Raw genomic sequence first — 13,518 nt, forward strand, 5'->3', positions numbered from 1 at the left:
TTTTATAGCATAGACGGACGGGCGGGCAGATGGATGTGAAGACCACTGAGACAAATGTATCATTTGTGATATTGGGCTATATAAATAAACATTGATTGATTGATTGATGTGACATTCCTGTGTGACTGGAAAGGGAAGATGATTCCGCAGACAACCTTTCAGATGCTCCTCATTCCTGTTCAGGTGAGACTATCTTGTGAGACTATCTTGCATGTTGCTTCACTGGGGCAGAGCCTCGCAATCAAAAAAACAAAAGGAGAGTTTTTGTATTGAAATCTGTGCAAAAGACGTACAAATGATGAAAACACAGTCAATAGGCGCTTTCACACCGGAATAAGTCCCAGAGGGATGATTAGGCAAATGAAGCCGCTGACGTCACTTCTTCTTCTTCTGCTTTGGGTTTACTGGCAGGCCGCAAACCACTTCACGGCGTATACTGCCACCCGAAGTCCCCGGCCGGAAGTCCCCGGAGTTGGGGGCTGAAGCCTTCCGAGCAAATCGCCAGAACGCCGACACCTCCTCATCTCCACCGCTCCCATGTTTTATTAATATAAGTTAGTCTCTCTCTGTTGGTGCGCTGGGCTAATGCTAATAATGCTAATGCGCGCAAATAAAATGGCGGCTTCACAAAACCTTTTGGGAGTTTTACGGGGCGTGGTTTGCAATCCGCCCAGCCAATCAGAAATGGGAACCTTTTTCTCCCATGAAAGTACCTGCTCTCTAGCAGGCACTGAAAAGGGGGAGGAAAGGTTCTCATGAACTAAGTTCTAGTTCCGGATTTTTTTGGTGTGGACGCACATTTTCGGAACTATATCGGAACTATACTGGGAAAAGTACTCCGGTGTGAAAGCGTCTAATGGTATATCGTTTGTATTCAGGCAATGAAGGCAAAGGCTTCACCGTGCAACACATTTTTATGGTTGCTTTTTAAAAGAAGATGCAGCGATAATGCGTGTGGAGCAGTGGCTAGAGTCTTGGTGTTGGGATCAGGGGGTCACAGGTTCAAATCCCACTGCAGTCAGCATGTCGTTGTGTCCCTTCACCCCAAATTGCTCCTGTGGGGATTGTCCTAAGTATTGAGTATGTAAGTCGCTTTGGATAAAAGCATCTAACAAGTAACATGTAATGTAATGCAGGAAAAAAAACAACTTGATGGGTACATAACATCCCTAGAATATAACGTCAGACAACCTTCGAGTGCAGAGTTTAAGTGGAGTGCCAACATATTAGGAAGACCCTAAAGAAGACAGTGCATCCCAGCCAGCTGCAGTGGGCGCTGTTCTGTCATCGACACTCGTCAACTCCCTTTTTGGCACCTTCACACTGTTTGAAAAAGCGATGAGTTTGAATGGCTGATGATGTTTGTGAAGGTGGAAGGTGGCAATGATTGAAGTTTACTGGCACTGTAAACATCTGATAAGAGGCAGCCGGGCATGTCATTGTTTTTATGCAGTAGCTACAGATTACCATTTGTTGTGGTATCAAAATCTGATAAGGTGTGAAATATAACCCTTCATATCATGGTTGGTTATGTTTGTGTATCTGTGCATACACTGCATTCTGCATGTGAGGAGACTGAGATGGAAGTTGGTGAATGGGACAGAAGAGAATAGTAACACTGGAACGTGAGAAATACATTCGGGAGTTGAATGAAAGGGGGAACATGGGCAGAGCATGAGGAGGTCAGAAGGAGGGAGGATGGGTGTATGAGGAGGATAGAGGGAATCACAGAAGAGGGCAGGCAGCCAAAAGCAATGTAGTGCTTTTAAAGCTGGGTGGTAAAAGCAGAGAGCTGGGGACATGAGTTAATGTTTAGAAGAAATAGCAATAGAGTTGCTGTTTCCTATAGATTTCCTCATCATTAGCTCCCAGAAACAATGAAACTACACGGTGCAAAAACATCCTGACTAACATTGACTTTTCTCCCAGAGCTGTAAGTCTGCTCTTCCGGTCTAAGTGATGATATAATCATTACTTAGTTGCACCAGAATAACAACCCATTGCAAAAAGAAAAACTGTTACGATGTTGGATCCAAAACCTGATATAAACACTTGAGCTGCTCCATTATGTGACTGTTCTTCTCCTGTACAAGTGGATAAAACACGTTATTAATGTGCATCAGCCCTCTCAAATCCATACCCATAACAAAGCCGACCCCTGACACACTACATCAACATGTCCCTGCTTTTCAATTCCCCCCCCCCCCGACTTGTATAACGTCGCTGAGTGTCCTATATATGCTCCAGTATTTTTCAAACTCATCACATAAATTAAAAGGCAGAACAATATTGTAGCGTTGCTGCTGTGATTGCCAGTGATTTGCAGCTGGCTTCACCTATGTGTAATGAATTCAAAACAAGGTCAACAGCCTCACAAGTGTTGACATTCTTTCTTAATGCAACACACTGGTTTAGCGCTTCTGTAAATCACTCAGAAATCAGAACTCTGACCTTGGGGAAATGTGCGCACGAGAGACTTATCTCTGAGGATCGTCATCGAGCTGGGGGTTGTGTTGTGGCACGGAGAGAAAGACATAACTGCACAACAGTTTCAGATAATCTCTAAGATGGCTCTTCCCTCTAAACTGCGTTCTTCCTAATGAGATGTCTCTCGTCACATGTCTGAGACTCTGGTTTGATTAGCTAACGAGGCAACGTTACACATGCACTTGGAGCTAATGATTCAGTGTCATGCATAAATGCTCAGGGGCAGCTGAGGAAAAAGCTAGTTAGGCGTTTGGAAATTCAGTTTATTTAGTGATTATCCACCGTGTTTGGAAACTGCATAAGAAAGCAAGCAAGAAAAGAGATTTTTTTTAATTCAAAATAAACATTTATGAAACATTTTGAGACTAATTGAATATGATATATTAAACTCTAATAGCCTTATCTTGAAAGAATTTCAAACTTAAAGGTGAGAATGTTATTGTGCTGCTTGTAACCAGTCGTCATATTAAGCTGCCCTACAGTGAAAGGAAAATAACAAGGCTTCAGCTGTGAGGTCATTCAACTCAGCGGCATCTTACTGGGAGCAGTGATTATCTGTGATTGGAGGCCACTTTCTCTCTATCACAGAGTGGTAATCTCAGCCATGGGTTCTGCTGAGAGCAGGTCAAGCTCTCTGCACTCCAGACACTGCTGGTTCCTCCCTCAACTCCAAAGTCCTTCAACACTGACATGCTGTCTCTCACACCATGACATACAGTATTATATACTTATCTGTTCAGCTGCAATATTCTATTAAAGGTTACCTATCATGCTATTTTGAGGCAATAGCATAGGTCTCAGATATATAAAAATACCAAACAGATCACCCATTCTAGCCTTGCCTCATATCCCTCTATTTCACTTCCTGTTTCAAAAGTGCTGATTTGGGGAATAAAGCCTTAAAAAAAAATGTGATAAATAAAAAAAAGGGGGCGGGGGGGGCTGAGCTCATGCGGGACCCGGCAGCTACTGTCTAAACTAAATACTGCTGTAATGAAGCGCCATATCATGGATTATCAAGGATTCTCTCTGAAACAGTCTGGAGCTCAAAGGCTTTCTCTCTTGCCGGTTACACCACAAGGTGAGTTCCTTTTTATTTCCTGCTTCTTCACACACATGCTCTCCAGTATAGGTTAGCTCTGAGTATTAATGTAAACATGCACCGACCATATTACGTCCTAAGCAGTCGGGCATTGTTTCTGAAAGCAACGTTTCTGATAGGGCCGTGGGTGTAAAGCCAGCCTACATTTATTACGTCATATCGGACGCACATCTGGACCAGCTCCGTTCTAGCCCCGTTTTTAGAGATTTGGGTACGGAGGAAAAGAGCGAGTAGAGCTGCGTGAGTTCCCTGACACACCGGGGACAAATATTTATGTATAAAATACATCAAAAAGTGCATTTTGCATGATTGGTCCCCTTTAAGGCTGCTGCATTAAGGACTTATAGACTGTGTATATATAAAGAGAACGTGATGCAGCGACTCGTTCATTCCCTATCAAAGTTGCTCAGTGGAGCATGAAGCCAAAAATGGAGCGACAGTATGTACATGCATAGTGTGTAAGATTTAAGGACATACATATTAAATTAAGTTTTATCAAGTGTTCATTCTGGGAAGTTGATTTACCTAAAAGAAACCGATATACACTCATTTCCAGACGTATCTTTCCCAAATGTAAGTCAATGGGAAAATCACTGATGAAGCCATTTGAGCAGCATGTACAGAAATTGTCTTGTATGTTTTAAGTCACCTGATTTTCTTGCTTTCTTTTTATCGTCATTCAAACTGTTTTTTTTACAAATATTGGTTGACAATGACTGGTGGCTGATCGCTTGGAGCATCCTTACTCTCTTTTGCTGCTATAAGGGCATACAATCGGAGCTTAGTGTTACTTGTGATGCTGAATGGAAGATCTAAAAAAACCTGAACTCATTTTTAAAATGGATTGAAGGACATTCATTTCAATTTCATTTCAAACCTTTATTTATACAGATAAATCCCATTGAGATCATTGATCTCTTTTTCAAGGGAGACCTGCTCAAGAAGTTCCACATGAAACATAAAAACATAAATAGAACAACAAAAGGACATCATACAGCATCATTTTCATAATTATCCACATAAGCAGGTACCAATAGCTTCCGATTGAGTAGCATCCAACCGAGCTTTAAAAACATTTAGTGGCACCAGATTGTTCAGTTTCCATTTAATTTGCAGACTATTCCAAGACAGAGGAGCTGCGCATCTCAAAGCTGTCTTCCCTAAGACAGTCCTGGCACATTTAATAAAACCACTGCATTCGATCTCAGGCAGTAGCCACTTACAATTCTCCGTGAGATCAGGGAGCAGATATAAGATGGAAGTTTCCCTAACATGGCTTTGTATATAAAAATGTACCAGGGACTGAGCCTCCGTACAGTTAGTGAAAGCAAACCAGCCCTTGCATACAGGGTACAGTGATGGGTTAATGCTTTACAGTTTGTCACAAATCTTAGTGCACTGTGATACGCAGCATCTAACTTGACCAGGCAATTGGCAGGTGCATTCATATACATCAGATCCCCATAGTCCAGCACAGGTAAAAAGGTCACAGTGACTAGCCTTTTCCTGGCCTCAAGCGAGAAACAGGACTTGTTCCTGTAGAAGAAACCTAGCCTAATCCTCAGTTTTTTTTGCAGGTTATTGACATGAAGTTTAAAAGTGAGACAATCATCAAGCCAGATACCAAGGTATTTGTAACAGGCAACAACTTCAAGTTTTGTTCCTTGCGTAGTTACAATATCTAAAACAGGCTCTGGTGTCTTTTTTGCTTTTGAAAAGAGCATTACCTTGGTTTTATCCACATTTAAAAGAAGCTTTAATTCAGAGAGCTGAGTCTGAATAGTGTTAAAAACAGCCTGTAATTTAACAACAGCCTCTTTAATGGAGGGACCTGCACAATACATCACAGTATCATCCGCATAAAAATGTAAAGTAGCTTCATCCACATTATCACCTACGCTGTTAATATATATGGAGAATAAAAGTGGTCCTAAAACAGAACCTTGTGGTACACCATTAGAAATGTTTAACCACTCAGAAGACAGTCCATACATAGACATAAATTGAATGATCTACAAAATACTTTTCCATCTGATAAAAAAGACACTGCTTACTAGAGATGTCCTGATCCGATCACGTGATCGGAGATCGGAGCCGATCACGTGATTTTCAAAATATCTGAATCGGGAGAAAAAAATCTTTTTTTTACATTTTTTTTTAATATTTGTATTTTATTTAATGTTACAAAACAAAAATGACCATGTTCACATCTTAAAGTCATCCAGTCATCCAGTCATCCTTTGTTTTGGTTTACAATTGTTGCTTATTTCTCTCAAATCTGGCAACAGAGTGGGCGCAGTGTCTAACAGTAGCAGTAAGCTAACGAGAGGCTACGTTCAGCTGGTGACTCCGGAGTCGGGACAGAGAAAATGTCAGGAGTTTGAAAGTATTATAAAATTGAGAGTGAAGGCAGTGTAACAGCCAGATGCAATGTTTGCAAGGCGGAGGTTCCGCGTGGTGGAAAGAACAGAGCTACTTTCAACACGACCAATCTACGCCACCTGAGAAACAAACACCAACAACAACAAGACGATAGCTGAATTCATCGCGTTGGATCTGATACCTTTTTTTTCTCTTAATGCATTGCATAAAGATGGGATCGGGAAAAATCAAATGATCGGAATCGGATCGGGAGCAAAAAAAGGTGATCGGGACATCCCTACTGCTCACTTGTTCTAAGGTTTTTTGCATTGGGATCTTGTGAGAAACCATACCATTTAACTGGAATTTAGTCAAATGTACATGGATTTAAAATATTGTATTAAACACAACTATTCTTACTCTATGCAAAGATGTTACAGGGCACACCAGGGTGAGTAAAGTTCATCATGTTACAGTCAGTGTTAGTTGGAAGTCATTTTTCTTGTATAACTTCTTAAAATCTGTCGACTCACCTTGCACTATACTGAGCTTTGCCTTTTCTCCTTTGTTCTGAATATTCAAATAGAAGTTTGTAACATGTGAAGTACAAAAAAGCACTGTTTCAATGCAACTGACCAACATTAAAGGAGAACTCTCCTTGTTCTCTTTTCAAAGCCGTTGTAAAGAGGGTAAACACATTTTTCTGCCCTTTGATCAAGAGAAAAACTGTGAGCGAACACAAATAAAAGAGCATACTGACAGAAGATCAACAGCAGAAACCAAGACATATTGTAATTCTGGAATACATTTGGGATACAGCGAAATACCATGTGCTAGTATTACGCTAATTAGCACATGTATCAGCTCATTAATGTGGCACGGTTAGAATAAAAGTACGGTGTACACGCCAACTTGGCATCCATTTAGAAGAACAATTCGAGTTTCCAATTCAATTTATTGGATTATCCAAATAAACTATTTGTAAAAGAAATTCTCCACGATTGAAGTTTTTCTCTCTCCTTCTCTGCCTCAGACCTTTTGAGAAGTAAGGATTTAAGAAAACCCACTCTCAAAATCCCAAGCAGCCTTGACCTCCACCTTGGATTATTGTGTTTCCCCTTGTGGCTTCGCATGGCTTCGCACACACGCACGCACACACGCACACACACACACACACACACACACACACACACACACACACACACACACACACACACACACACACACACACACACACACACACACACACACACACACACACACACACACACACACACACACACACACACACACACACACACACACACACACACACACACACACACACACACACACACACACACACACACACACACACACACACACACACCACACACACACACACACACACACACACACACACTCCCTTGTACAGTTAGAAAAACAAGAACAACAGCTTATGGTGGAAGTAGGTTGGCAGAAGGAAGAACAGGGTTTTACTGCTCTGACTAAAATAAAACATGAGGACTTCATGGTCCACAGTGCAGTTGGAAAGACAAATATTATTTTCTTTACAAGCGAGAGAAGTCCGGGGACAGGCCGTATAAAACACCGTAATGATTGAATGGCTGAAGTATTAAACCTTGTAACGACGGCTGTGGGGTACTGACCTGCAAGGGGGGGAGCCAAGAGAAAGAGACAAGCCCTGGTAGAGCCATTTGATAATGTAATATGTACTTGTTGACACACACGCACACACACACACACGCACACGCACACGCACACGCACACACACACACACACACACACACGCACACGCACACACATATAGTAACACACGCCCCTCACACTTAGCTTGGCAGAGGAATTTCTTCAGCAAATCTTTATGTTGGAATGAATATTACAGTTGTATAATTAATTCTGAACTCTTTAATCCTGTATTTTCAGGTGCAAAAAGCTCTGTTATTTATTGTTTATTTTGGCCTTTCAAACACCTCTTGACTGTCTATTGTTTTCTTTATTTGTCCTGCCTTAAATACAAATCAAACCATTTTGGATAGCTCAACAATTAATTATAATAATTTCCAGACAGATGTAAAACAAGAAACATGTTTTAAAAAATATTGTAATATTAGCCACAGTAGTTGCAGGTTTTCTCTGCCTTGCAAGAAGTCCATAATCTTTTTTTAAAGGTGTATTTTCATTTATTATCTACCAATAATTTATTATGTTCTGTGTCATAGCAATATGAGGAGCTTTGAAGCACAGCCACTATGGAGCTCCATCAGATGCTCTGATCCCTCTCACATACAGTCAGACCTGACGTTTCCTCTGCACTCAGACACTTTGAACTCCGTATGCTAATGTTGACATACCAGGCTGACAGCCCTTGGTCATGAGGCTCATTATCCGTCTGCTACCCTGCAGGATGATCACCATCATTACTCCAACAAAGCAGACACATCCATTCATGGTGATGGTCAGCATTACAGGAAGGCTCAGATTCCAGGCGGGCTTTTCTCTCGCGTCCCCCGGGGGGCAATATAGGGATAGATGTAGGGATGTAGGGATGGAGGGATGGGAAGGCAGGAGGCAAATGAGCCTGCAGGCATGTCAGATATGCCAGGACTGTGAAATGCACATACACAAATAAAGGCATGTAAAGAGTATGCATGAGAACAAGGACCAGGACTGTCTTTCTCCTGCTTTCTCTCACACACACACACACACACACACACACACACACACACACACACACACACACACACACACACACACACACACACACACACACACACACACACACACACACACACACACACACACACACACACACACACACACACACACACACACACACACACACACACACACACACACACACACACACACACACACACACACACACTCAAAGGTCTGCACCCCTCTCAACCACAAGGGGAGGAAGACCCACAGGTGGTTATGGCAGGAACACATTTTGGCACAACCGTTAATACAGATGCAAATTTCCCAGTTATGCCCTTCAGATTTTAATTTCAAACTGTCCGAATAAATCTGATAAAAATAAGGGAAATAAACGTGCCACACGTGGGTTTGACATTTGAATGAAAGACAGTATGCTCCCTGTAGCACATGCACCCCACTTCAGTGTGTGTAGTTCGTGTCACTCTATTTGCGTGCATGTGTGTGTGTGTGTGTGTGTGTTGATGTCCCTCTCTCTTTCCAGCTGCAGCTCTCATGCTGGGGCCTCCTCCTGGTAGCCATTATGGGTGTGTGTGTGTGTGTGTGTGTCTGGGTGGTCTAGTCCCGTCTCCCTCCCTCTAATAGTTTTATACTGTTCTGCCCTGGCGGTGCCCGAGGGCAGTGGAGGGTTGTGAGGGGGGGTGAGGTTAGGGCGGCGGGTGTTGCAGGAGTGTGTGAGCAGCCCCGTGGAGAGGAGCAGACGACAGGCCTAATAAAGCTTCACAGGGTCTAGGCCCATCGCTCTCAGCACTTCCTCCCCGCTGCCCTCTCTGCTCCCTCGGTCCGCCACTACCCCTCCGCAGGCACATGTGGTCCAGCCCTAATGGGACCCAGCTGGACTCCCACCTTCCCTCACTTACGGACCCCAGCCCCGGCTCTCCTCCTCTCTGTACTCCTCGCTCCCTTTCAACGTTCAGCCCCAGATGGCACTCCTTCAGGCAGGATACTCACTGCAGTGCTGGGGGATGTGTTTCGTATCCTTTTTTATTTTCTCCCTGTCTCTCTCACTTCTTGTCTGGTCACAATGAATGGCGGCCATGCGATGTGGTTTAAGTCAAGCTTCCCAAGGACTCAATGTGTAGGAGAAAATATAAGTGATGAGGCTGTCTTGGCATGCAGCCGGCCCTCACTGATGCCTGGGATCAGGGGTGTAAAGTAACTAAGTAGATTACTCAAGTACTGTACCTAAGTACAATTTTGACTTTACCTGAGTATTTACATTTTTTCTACAATTCAAAGGTAAATCGTGTACTTTTACTCCACTTACTACATTTATTTAATACCTTTTTAGTTTTGCAGATTTGGATTAATGATGTGAAATATAATCAACTCTTAAATCAGACTTTAGTTCCACCTGGAGTAAATTCACAAGCTACCCTGCAGTATACAAAGTCATTAAAACTAGCTGCATCTTACCAGCTTTGATAACACTTTAATGCATCAATAATTATAATCAAAACATATTATATGTATTCATAGAAAATGGGCCATTCTGCATAATGAGTATACTGTTGGTACTTTAAGTATATTTAGATGCCAGGACTTTTACTTGAGTAACATTTTGATTGCAGCACTTTTACTTGTGACAGATTATTTCTACTTTGACTTAAGTACAAGATCAGAGTACTTCTCCCACCTCTGCCTGGGATCCCTCGACTCTCTGGTACTCGTTTTCCCCGGTGCCACCACAGCCAGTCGTTCACACGTCAGACTCCCCACGGCCGCCATAATCAGTGCCCCCCCCCTCTGTGGTGAGGTAACATTTGTTCCCCAGACCTTCCCTGCTTCATCTCTCTGGAGTCCCAGCCTTGGCATGTAAACAGGGCGGTCCCAATTGCCCGTCCCTGACTTTTTAAGGCAGAGCAAACAAACAAACTGGAGAACTTTACGCAACAGCCTGCGAAACATTCTCACAGTGCTACAGGCGACAAGTGTTGCCAAGTCCCCTCAGCTGTAATTCAAGCACGTACACATGGAAGCGTGCTCACATGAAAGCAAATGTGCATGAATTTGCACACGCATACCACGGCCTGCGTTCCCTGCAGAACATGACATGACTTCCATGCAGAGCAGTTTATGATGGAAGGGTTGTGTAATGCATCACTGTGGTAGAACCAGAGGGCCTATTTTAGAGATTTTTATGACAGCACATATTTATAACTACAAAAAGCGAAACAGTGACGACGTGGACATGATATTTTTGCGGCTGGTTTCAAATGCTGACAGAATGGCAAACAATACATTTTTTAAACACTTCCTCTTTGCAGCAGTAAGGGAGGGGCTTTTACCCTAATCACCCCAGACGGTGCGCAGTGTCCCATAACGTCTTATCATTCTCAGACCGTAACTAGATGTTCACACTGATGAACGGTTGAGCTCTGGCTGTGTGGTCCCTCTCTGGCCCCTGCATATGGTGTCATAGCGGTTCCCCCCCCATGTCAGAGATGAGAGGGCGCTGGGTTTGTGCTCTTGAATTCATTATCTATGACCAAATCCTTCCCTGTGATCACAGTCAGGATGGTGGCGGAGCAGCTCGGGGAAGTCGTTCTTCCTGTGCATCTTTTACGGCTACGATCTGTGGTGCCCCCCTGCACACACACGCAAAGGCTTGTTACATAAGTAAAAAAATAAATCAAAAAATGCACAAACAAATATATTATAAATAGATACATCTATCTGACAACAGGTTCTGTGTTTAGACCAAAACCAACATTGTGTTAGTCCATCTTTAAATATGTGTAGCTAGTGAAAACATAAATCATTAATAAAAAAACAGATTTATATTTTTATTTAGGACATTTTTAAGACTAAATAATGATAAATACAGATTGGTAATGTCGATAGAAGATATCAAAATGAGCAATTATTAAATAAAAGAAGATATCAGTCAAACAGAAGTAAATATTGTGTTTTTATTTGGGACTATTGTCCGATCCAGATTTGGTAAAATAGTGAAATCTATGGCAGATTATTGTGTATTCGCCGTCGACTCAAAAAGTGCCCAAATTAGTTTTTGCGAAAGAACCTTGTTTGACAACAATGGAGGTCTCTGGCACTTTGGTTTTAAGCTATACAATTAAATAGCATATACAGAAATATCCTTTGTGTCTCAAGGATGCACACATGTGTGTTTTGTGAGAAACACTGAATGTAAACACACTGTTACGCTGTTTGTTTATAAGGAAGTTCCGTAGGGTATCTTTAAGCACAGAGGAAAAGGAGAGTTTAGTTTAGGGCTCAGTGTAGGTTAAGGATCATCCCTTCACAATCCCCCTTCCATTTAGCCCTTACACTGGTCTTCTCTGAGGTGGCTTTCCAGGGGGATTGAAACCATGACTCCTGCCCCCCCATCACCATACGTCCACATATCCTGCAGCAGAGGAGGCCCCAGAGTGTTTATGTGCGGCAGACGCCCAGGCTAAACAGGAAGGGACAGGAGACCGTCACTGGGGACTCCCGACGCAGACCCACATCAACAAGCCCTCTCAGTGCGGATCAAGTTAGCCATTGCTCGTTTAAATGAATATCACAAACATTACCGTAGGCCGAACGCCTAAACGTGGCCACACATAGGCCAGGGCACTGTGGGTGGTAGTGTGCACGCTGCTGTGAAAGAGTATGTGTTCACACCTGCGGTATGTGTACGTTTGAATATGCGTCCATGTTTGAGTGTTGATGTGTGCACGGACCAGCAGTGTAGTAATACTCGTGACAAGCCGGGCAGAAGGAGACGCTACACTGTCCATGCAGGGCTTTATGTGAGCTGTTCAGACAGAAAAATAAATACTGCCAGGGGAGAGGAGAGGAAAGGGAGTCTGTAAGAAGTCAGGGAGCCGCGGTGTGGACGGGAGGGACGGATGAACCATCCTGTTTAAGAAACCTGAACGCACCCTTGTTAAGGAGCAGTAATATGTGTTTGTGTGTGGCAGCAATAACACAGTTCCAAGACTTGGCTCTGCGTCTACACATAAGCCTGTGTAACCCTACACACCTCCCTGATGATGTCAGATTAGCATTACGCGTGCGGTCGGGCCTGTGTTTATACGTGTGTGCAGGGTTGGGAGGGTTACTTTAAAAATGTAATCCGTCACAGTTACTAGTTACCTGTAAAAAATCTCATCAGTAACCTAATCTTAGTATAACAATATAAAAGTAATGTCACCTGATTACTTTCCGTTACTATTGGATTACCTCAATATCAAAGGCAGCGCACATAGAGGCGAGAGAAAACAAATATCAACACCATGTTTTTAACTTAAGTGTTTTATGAAAGACAGCAGAACAATGTGTCCTTAGAAAAGAAGAAAACAAGACATTTAGTAGCACAAATGTGTCCTCTTAAGTCATATGCTATAGGCCTACAGAATAGTAGAGATAAAAAATGCTGATTTAGTTTAAAACATTAATTAAACCCAGTGTTTTTGTTAAATAATAAATCAGGGTTTCACCAACTGCATTTGAAAATATATATTTAAAACAAAGGTAAAAAGTAGCCTAAATGAGAGAATAATCAAGCAGTACGTCTAACCTTTAATATATACATTTGAAAATGTATTGTAATCCTGTTTATAACAGTAATCTGATTACATCTGTTGAAATGTATCTGTAAGGGAATACAGTTACCTTTTTATTTGTATCCTGATTACGTAATCCCGTTGCTCCCCAAGCCTGTGTGTTCGATGTGGCGAACGAGATGTCTGGTATTGTTTTTTGGGCAGCAAGAGAAATGTAAACAGCGGAAGGTAGTGGCTAAGGGAGAGTGGAATAGAGGTTTAGTGTGTGTGTGTGTGTGTGTGTGTGTGTGTGTGTGTGTGTGTGTGTGTGTGTGTGTGTGTGTGTGTGTGTGT

This window comes from Pseudochaenichthys georgianus, chromosome 4 (assembly GCF_902827115.2).
Source record: "Pseudochaenichthys georgianus chromosome 4, fPseGeo1.2, whole genome shotgun sequence".
NCBI lineage: Eukaryota > Metazoa > Chordata > Actinopteri > Perciformes > Channichthyidae > Pseudochaenichthys > Pseudochaenichthys georgianus.